The following is a 9758-nucleotide window of genomic DNA, read 5'->3' as shown; positions in this document are numbered from 1 at the left end:
CATCTTTAAATGGACATCCATATTGTTTATTTATAATTTTATACCTAAAAAAATAAATTCACCATGAGTCTATATTCCTCTATTGTACGTATCACGGTAATAAGGATTATTGTTATTGTCTGTTATTGTTTATTCGTTATACTACTCTATGCGTATACTTATTTCATTGTTTGTTTCATTCAAGTAGTGCACTTCAAATCCTAATCTCCTATCATTATTGATGACGTGAGTAGTTAATTGCACATAATTAGATTCCCTAAAAAAATAGTATAATCCAAAAACCGTCAAATAGCAGCTTAAAACACCTACTTGCTATTACTATTCGAGAAGTACTTGATTTTCCCTTGAATCTCTACATAACTTAATATCTCCATCATCTTATGTATATAATTGCAGGTGCATCTTATTTGTCACAAACGCCATGGTTTTATATAACAAAAATTTAAGCTACCTCATATATAATATATTGAGTATGTTTATATTTCTCTAATTATCTTGGACATTGTTTTGTTTGAGTGGTTTCTTTTCCAGGAGTATAGATGGAAGTAGAAGAGTACCCTGAGTCAAAGATATATCGTATCATCTAACAATATAACAATATGGGTTAATATATCATAATATTATCATATAATAATCTAGATATAGATTAGATTTTGGAGATATTACTAAATACTCCGTATATTGTGTATTCATCTTCTTACAACCAAACAATTGTTAATTTTTAATTTGAAATTTTTAAATTTAAGTATTTCAATACATGAGCACCTAAGCGTAAGACGTTATTTAGACTTACCCTCTAAGTGGCTTTAATAATTAAACTTACCCTTTATTATATTAACGATGTTTTAATTTTTCAAATATAAGAATGTTATCTAGGCTACTATAGCTTTCAAGCTATGAAAACGATATTGCATGGATGCATGTATACGTGTAAGATAATTCCCTTACGTTCAAGCGAATTACTCTTAATCGAGCTCACTTAAATTAAAAACAACTCAATGTTATACTAATCCTCCGCAATTACATAGAGTCTAATAACAGTATAAAACACTTTTGAGTACTCTTATTAATGTCAAGTTTTCCAAAAGTCTCATTAAAAGCTCTTATTAAAGTCAAGTTTTCCAATAGTCTCATTAAAAGTAGAGCATAAACATCATTTATTATCTAATCATGTACATCAAATACGGAGTAATAAAGAATTTGGTACACGAAACAAATAATTTGGTTCGTACAACACCCGCATATAACTAATTTAGATTTCGTCATTACTGTATTATTATACAGTATCTAATTATATGTGTATTTTATTATGAGTATACAAGCTAAAATCTACCTCTTCTGTTTCGGTTATTTGTTTATCTTTGGTTTAGCACAAAGACTAAGGAAAGATGATGGGGTCAATTATTAGATACGAAGTGAACCAAAGTGAGTGTGTAGGATTGAATTACCCGTTAAATACATTCTTAAAATAGAATGACAAACAATTGACTAAGACACCCAAAAATAAAATAGGCAAATAAATGATCGAGACGAAGCTAAGGGAGCATATAATTAGGATGATAGGATGAGTTGTACTCCGTACCAGTTAAAGATGGTCAATGCAGGAATATAATTTAAAGTACACAAGAGTTGGACCTTGCGTTTGGCTCGGAACATAGTAAATGGAGAAAAGAAAATACACGTAAATAATGACAAATGCATTAGCAAAAAAAAAAATACGGAGTAGCAGAATAGAGACAATGTATTCTCCACATCTGAAAAAATATGTTTCGATGACAATATTAGATTGTGCATTCTGAGTTAGAAGATGAATCCATAATTGATAGTTTATCCTGTGTAATACATGATAAAGAAAAAAAAAAGCCATTATTGTAAAAAAAAATAGGAGACTTTGTGATAATGTAGGATTATATATTGGCCTTAGAACAAATCGACTGCGAACAGGATTGTCAACAAAAATAACTATTTGTGTCCAAATCAAATTATCTAAGTCGTTTTAGTGTGATTAGTAATTTGAAAAGGCGTAGTTTGATATAGGTAGGAGGTAGACAAGCTTCAAATGATTAGATAATTAAGCTATTTCAGGAGATAATATTAGAAAGTCTAATAATTTTTAACTAAATAATTAAGATTAATTCGTTTGATGAAAATAATAATAATAATAATAATAATAATAATAATAATAATAATAATAATAATAATAATAATAATAAAGTGATTGCTAATATAGCTAAATTATAATTGTACGCTTCTCAGTATTTTATATAATAATGAGAGATAACAATCTTTAAAAGCTATCATCGGATTCAAATTATTATTGGTGTGAAGCAGCTTTATAGTTAAATTATACACAAGATAGAACATTACAAATAGGCCCGTGTATCGCACGGGCATTAAATCTAGTATATACTTAAAAGAGGAACTTTTCGAACGATATTATTGGTTCAAGTTTAATAGACCGTGTGAGCTAGCGAGTTCTTACCTTGGACCTTATTTAGCTATCACTTTAATAGACTCACCTACTTTTAGACTCATGTTCATTCGTGGGATATCTTTTCTCCAATAAATAGACTTGTGTCGTAAACTTAAACTTAACTATCTAAACTTATTTATCGTGTTGGTGATACCTCGCGTTGGACTTCATTAGAAGCCTTAAAAGTTTTAAAAATCTCGTATTTCCGCCACGATTTACTAGTTATATTTAGTTACCTCAACGAGGGGTGTCACACCTAAACATCGAACTACTACAAGCACGGCCATGACCTTTTAACAAAATCAATCACAACAAAGATCCATCCTTTATGCTACACCAACACTCTACTTTCAAATATACTACAACATGCACAACCATGAAACTCTCTTTTATCGCATCGTACTCCTCTTAAGACAAATGTTACGTCCTTGTAATTCACTAATACTAAATCCTTAGCTATATCTTCTCATTATCCTCATCACCACCGCATGTCAAAGATAACCGCCTATAATCTAAACACTCACAATTCCTATATCCAAGGCTCTCTTACTTAACAGTTCTCATACCTAAATTCACTCGGCACACCACCTAACCTATACCACAAAATCTTTAGCTTAACCAAAACTTCAACTGTTCCCTATTACCGCCAAAATGACATAGTCTTCTATACATGCACCTATCTCCATACTCAGAACTCACGATCCACAATTATTACACACACTCACACTAGGTCCTCAAGTTCTCCCTTTTATTACCACAAACTCATCCACAACTTACCATGATACTAATGTCCAACACCCTATACTCACTGTCTCAACAAAAGATTATGGACCACCTGCAGCTTTCAGATCTGTACAACACATGTTCCACGAATCACTTGCCATTACTAAGTCAACCAATGCCTCCTCTAAAAGAACATCACAAGTACTCCAACAACTTCTCGCAACTGTGTCCCATCAATAAGATATCACTATACCATGACAACAATAACACCCCGTATTTTAATAAGTTGGATAAAATTCTTTTAATTGTTACTTTATATTTAATTACGTTGGTTAACGATTTATATATTTATTTTCTCAGCTAATTAATTAATTTCATTATAATTCGATACGTTAATTTTAATAATCATTAATAAGTTTATTTAAAGTTAGTTCGAGTTTATTGAAATTAGTCCGAGTTTATTTATTTAATAATTTTCGTTTCTTTACGAGTCCTTATGAAAGTTGTTTTAAGTAAACCCGAGATGGATTTTGGGAACAAAACCGTCCAATTAGCTATTTTGAGCTTATTTCACTAAATTAGCAATTTTTATTAATATCCGTTAGTTTTGTAAAAATCGCTAATAATTCCGATTCAAGCTGATATCGTATTATTTCCGTTAACTAGCTGAGTTTATTTTATTTTCACTCATTAAATTTATTTATTATTAATTTCGTTTTATTACTGAAACTTTTACTAAAAACCGATTTTATTAACTCGAAACGGTTTTAATAACGATCGAAGTTTCTTAACGACGAAGAAACGTACGTATAATTAGTAGCTAGCAAGCTAGCTAGCTGGTGTATCATTATTATTATTATTATTATTATTATTAATTATTATTATTACTCCCTCACCCGTTCCCCTGACTCTTTCTTTTCCCCTTTCATTTTTTTTTCCTTTCTTTTTCGTTCTATCAGCAAACAACAGACAACAACAACAGTGAAACAACGGCTCCTCCGTATGCCATTTCCCATCGTTCAAACCCCAGATCCCGCCTCCATTCTCAACCAAATTCCGTAATTTTTGTACCATTCTCTTCCCCTTTCCTTCCTCCTCCTTTTAAGGTAAGAAAGTCTCCTTTTTGTAGTGGTTTCGTCTTTCGCCGTCTTATAAAAGTGTCGTCTTTTAGCTTCTTTATTCCGTTTTCTTGCCCTTTTATGAAGGATTCGAAGACCCGGGGTGAGGCTCGTGCCTTGTGGACCATTTATTCGAAGAATAAGGAGCGTTTAAGGTAACGGTGATAGGCTACTCGAATTATTTATAATACTAGCTATTATATTTCCTATTGTTAAGTTAATTTAATTGTTGGAATGCGGGATAAACATGAGCTTCTTTAATAGTGAAAATGGGTTTTGTCGAGCAGTTTTAGCGGGCTGTTTTGACGGGTTTCTTTATGTTAAATTGAACCAACTTTCTTGCTATTGTCTCAAGTACATGTACATATTTGGGTTGGGTCTTTTGTACGGGTGAAATTAGTCTTGGTTTGGCCTAGGAAATCGTCCTAAGACGGCTGGACAGTAGGGATTGGCTGCATCTTTTTGTTGCTTTATACTCTGTTCTGTGCAGCTGGCGGGGCTGTTCTGTGCAGGGACTGTGGCCAGCCTTGTAGGCCGTGGCTGAGCCATGTCGAGGGTACAACCAGGGCCGTGGTCGGGCAGGTGCTTGCCATGGCTAGGCCGTAGTCTTGGTTAGATTAATTTTGACCGTGAAATACGTGTATTCGGCCTTAATTCATTTAACTTTCGTCACTTACTTTTGCATCCTAAATTGTTTTCCTACCGCCCATTTATATTTATATTTATATTTATATTTCTCACATGATTATATGTTTGAATTTTACACGAGTATCAAGTTGGGCTTAATGTGATTTAATTGTTGGACTCCTTATAGATTGCTTATTGGACTCATAAATAAGTCACTTGAGCTTTGTCACATTTTATTCCGTAATATCATATAACGTAAATTATTCATCGTCACTCATAATATTTTATTTAACCGACATGTTAAATTATATAATGGAATATTTATTATTATAAGACAAGTTTGAGTTATTCGAGTTATTTAAATCCCGTCTCATATTTTATATAACGATAATTCGTTAATATCGTCCTTTCACATAATTATTTTAGGTGACTCTATGTGGTTGAAGATGAAGAATAATTTTGGGTTTTAGAAGCTTTCTCAAGTTTATTACCTGTCTCTTTGCTAGCGTAAGGTAACTATTCCGAGTTACTCGACGAATTAATGTCACATTAGTAGTTAATGTGTGCCTGTTGTTTGATAAGTGTTTAGGTGAATGAATAATGTTAGTAGTAAAGATAATAAGGATGGTAAAATTGTGCTCATATTAATAGTTATCACATGTTAGGATAGTTTACAAAATGAAATTGTAATTAATAGGCTCAAATGAATTTTATAGCGATAATTGTAATGTTTTGTTGATTGTGCCGAAAACTGAGCCTTAGTCCCTTTGACTGATGCGATGTCAGTTAATTGAGTGATTGGTCAGCCGCAATTTGACCCGTACTGCGCAGGTGGGGTTGCGGGTAAAAATTCGGTTGGATGAAATTTTGAATGAATTAGATAGTCGGCCTTTTTCTTGTTTTAGGCCATTCATTATATTTTTATCTCACATGTGTAATTAGTTGATTTAAGTAGCTTCTTATATTGTAAAAACGGCCCTAGATTCCCCGAAGCCTTTAATTTGGTTAATATTGTTAGAATTGGAAATTGGTATTGAGGATTCGTTGGTTTATCTCATTGATTAGACATTTATATAGCCTTTCACATGATAGAATGCTAGAGTTTATGTTGGTAAGTAGGACTTTTTGCCCTCTTTTGGTTAAGTGGGTGTCTTACTTGACTTGTGTGGTGAGTCTTGTGTGGTGTGGGCTAAAGTATTCAAGCTGGGACTAGCTGTGACTAGGTCCTAGGTGAGTATTTCGGCCTTCATCATAGATAGGTCTTTATAGTCTCTGACGAGTATATGTTCACTGCTTGATAGCCTTTGTGTTCCTGACTAGTGGATTTATATCCAAGTTGGGGCATGACCTCAGGTACTTATTTTGATAGTATGGGGTCAGCTTAAGTACTAGCCAACCCTTCGGTGGTGTCCTTAGGGTACTCACTTCACTTTGTTTTAAAAAAAGTTGTGGGTCTTGGGTGCGGTGGTGTGTATCCGCATGTCTAGGTCTGCGCAGATTTTAGGCTAGGGTTGTGTTGTCTCTTGGCCATGTTTTCTTAATAGTAACCGCTGAGACAAGATACCGGTTCGATTACCTTCCCTACCTCGTGGTATAGACTCGAGTTACAGAGTGACTATTGACCGTGCTAAGAACTTATGCCTGTCTTTGATATATTGCCCTTTCTTGTATGGTGATTCTATGAATCATAGAAGGTGAGATGCAAGCCGGCTATGGTTGATAGAGTTTGGATTCCTGGTTGTTATATGATTCACATGATAGTGTAGTATGACATGGTCTAGTATTCGCATGCTAGGACTATGTTTTGTCATATTGTTGTTCACATGATAAGCACGATTGTCTAGCATCTATATGCTAAGGCATTGTGTGATTCGTATTCATATTCTTATGTTTACATGTTATATTAATTATGACATTTCGTGGCTGGGAGAACTCGGAGTTACTCCCCACTGACTGTGGCTTTCGTATTTGTATAAAATGCGAATGACAGGTTGGTGATGCATATATGGGGTACATGGACGAGCTAGCGAGCAAAGTAACCTTGGGACCTAGACTGGTTTTATTTCATTGTGACCCTTAAACCCTTTTTGTGTCACATACATTTTAGGGACATATGTCTCCCTCTTTTTCTTTGGTTTGTATCACTTTTTTCTCGCAGCTTTAGCATAGTTATGTAAATTAGTCTGTTAGCATTTGCAGGTGTTGGCATCCTCCTTCTGGAAATGTTTGTGAATGGTTTAGAAAAGTTTTAAAAATGACAGGTTTTAATTAGTTGAACCAATTACAAACATATCCCCGTCGATTTTTCTGTAGAATTACGTGTTTACTTTTCCGCAATAAATGAGGGTGTCACAGTTGGTATCAGAGCATATTTGCTCCCAACGCACGTTTGTGCACCCCAATATAAATAACTTGACCTTAAAATAATAAACTTGAGAGATGGGTAGGATGGGTAGATTTAGGATCTTATGTTGCAGTCTCTTTGTGTTTGCTCTTTGTTAGGTACTAACATGTTTGTTGATTGTCATTTAATAATTGTTGCGATCTTGGATCAATGACCGTGAGCTTATCTATAGGTAATGGAGTTATTACCCTTATTAAAAAAAAAAAATTGAACTAAAGGTTTTGAAAATGTTTTAAAGTTTTTCACTGGTTTTAACGTCAATTAGTGTTAAAGCTTGTTATTGGAGACGTCTGATAATTAGTTTTATCATTTGTTGGTGTAAAAATGTATTTTTATGTCTTTGAATTGGAATATTGATGTTCTTGAGTGATCGCCAAGAGTATCTCCGTTCCATTGAAAGGACACTTATATTTTACGAAGATCAGGATTTAGTGCCTATTGCTGAGGATTGAAGATTTGTTCAACCTTTGAAGAATGCTTCTACTTCCTTGAAGATATTTCTCGTTCTTTTTGTATCTCGCCTTATTCTTAATCTCCTGGTGCCTATCCTTCTTCTAAACTCTCTATTTTTCTTCCTAGGAAGTTACATTTGTATCCTCCCAACTTGTCCTTTCACCCTTGCTAATCCTCCCTTAACGCCTTTTAGATAGTTCTCTTTCTTTTGTGGGGTGTTAACCTTGGTTGTATAATTTGGCTTGTGGAGTTGTTTCTGGTTGACCTATAACCCCGGTTTTGAGAAGTTGTGATATTGGAAGGACTTAGGTTGAGTGTTGTTACCTTAGGAGTAAACACGGAGTAAGGTTTATGATGTGATTTTGGAAAGAGATACCTTTAGGATGTTGATAGCCATACATAAATTGATGTTACCTTATGACATTGTTGTTTGAGATTTGAGTATCTGACATTTCCTTGTTGTCTAATTTCCCTTTCTCCTTGATCATGAGCGTTACCGTTCATACCTCCTTTCCTCGCTTCATCTTGCTCCTCCTTTAAGTTTGACACTCGTATATTGTGAAACTCTATCTTTGACATCCTTGTAATTTTTGACTTCAATTTTTACCCTATGAAAGTCATTATAGCTCTCTTGTTGGTTAAGTTTGAGCTCTTTTAACATACTTTGTTTTTTTTATGCTATCTAAGTTACTTTCCTTTTTGTACAACTTCTAAACTTTCAAGCTACCAGTTTCGATTCATTCTTAAAAGTTTATGTCACTTCTGCAAACCTAACCTATTTTTGAAGACTTGAAAATGAAAATTTGATTTAGTTCCCTATTCCTTCCTTGAATATAAACTCATTTATCGTAATTTTAATTACTAGACCCGAAATTTCTTTAAATTTTATCCAATTTCTATTAACCTTGATCTATTTATGACTTCTTTGTCAAAGTTTAATATTATATTTCCGGAATTTAACTCCCCTTTTAGTTTAAAGGTGAAACCTTTATTTCTACTTTGGCTTTTTGCAAAAGAACATTTGAGAAGATTACCTTTCTCTTATTTTGATTTTAACGTTGATCGGATGTTAGACCTAGTTATTGGAAACGTTTGATAACTTGTTCTACGATTGTCGGCGAATAGTTTTTGTTTTAAATTTGTCTCTGACTTGGAAAGTTAGCGTTCTTGTGTGCACGACAAGAGCAATTCCGTTCCATGAATGAGACTTATATTTTTGAAAACTCTTCATTAATGTTTTTGAAGGTATTTTGATTTTTGATTTATACAAATGATTTGCCTTTTGACCTTATCTTTGATTTGGAATGTGATGTTCTTGAATACGTAACGAGAACACTTTCGTTCCCTTGATGAGAATCGTTACGTAGGAAAATTTTATTTGAAACTTTTGAAAGAATTTTGATTCTTACGATAAATAACCTTTAAAATGTTTTGGTTACCGATTCCAATTTCATTTTTATTTTCATAACCTTCCATTTATACTTTCAAGTTTCGAGGACGAAACTTTTTAAAAGGTGGGGTGATTGTAACACCCCGTATTTTAATAAGTTGGATAAAATTCTTTTAATTGTTACTTTATATTTAATTACGTTGGTTAACGATTTATATATTTATTTTCTCAGCTAATTAATTAATTTCATTATAATTCGATACGTTAATTTTAATAATCATTAATAAGTTTATTTAAAGTTAGTTCGAGTTTATTGAAATTAGTCCGAGTTTATTTATTTAATAATTTCCGTTTCTTTACGAGTCCTTATGAAAGTTGTTTTAAGTAAACCCGAGATGGATTTTGGGAACAAAACCGTCCAATTAGCTATTTTGAGCTTATTTCACTAAATTAGCAATTTTTATTAATATCCGTTAGTTTTGTAAAAATCGCTAATAATTCCGATTCAAGCTGATATCGTATTATTTCCGTTAACTAGCTGAGTTTATTTTATTTTCACTCATTAAATTT

The sequence above is a fragment of the Silene latifolia genome, chromosome 8, assembly GCF_048544455.1.
Source record: "Silene latifolia isolate original U9 population chromosome 8, ASM4854445v1, whole genome shotgun sequence".
NCBI classification, from domain to species: domain Eukaryota; kingdom Viridiplantae; phylum Streptophyta; class Magnoliopsida; order Caryophyllales; family Caryophyllaceae; genus Silene; species Silene latifolia.
This window is presented reverse-complemented; position numbering follows the sequence as displayed.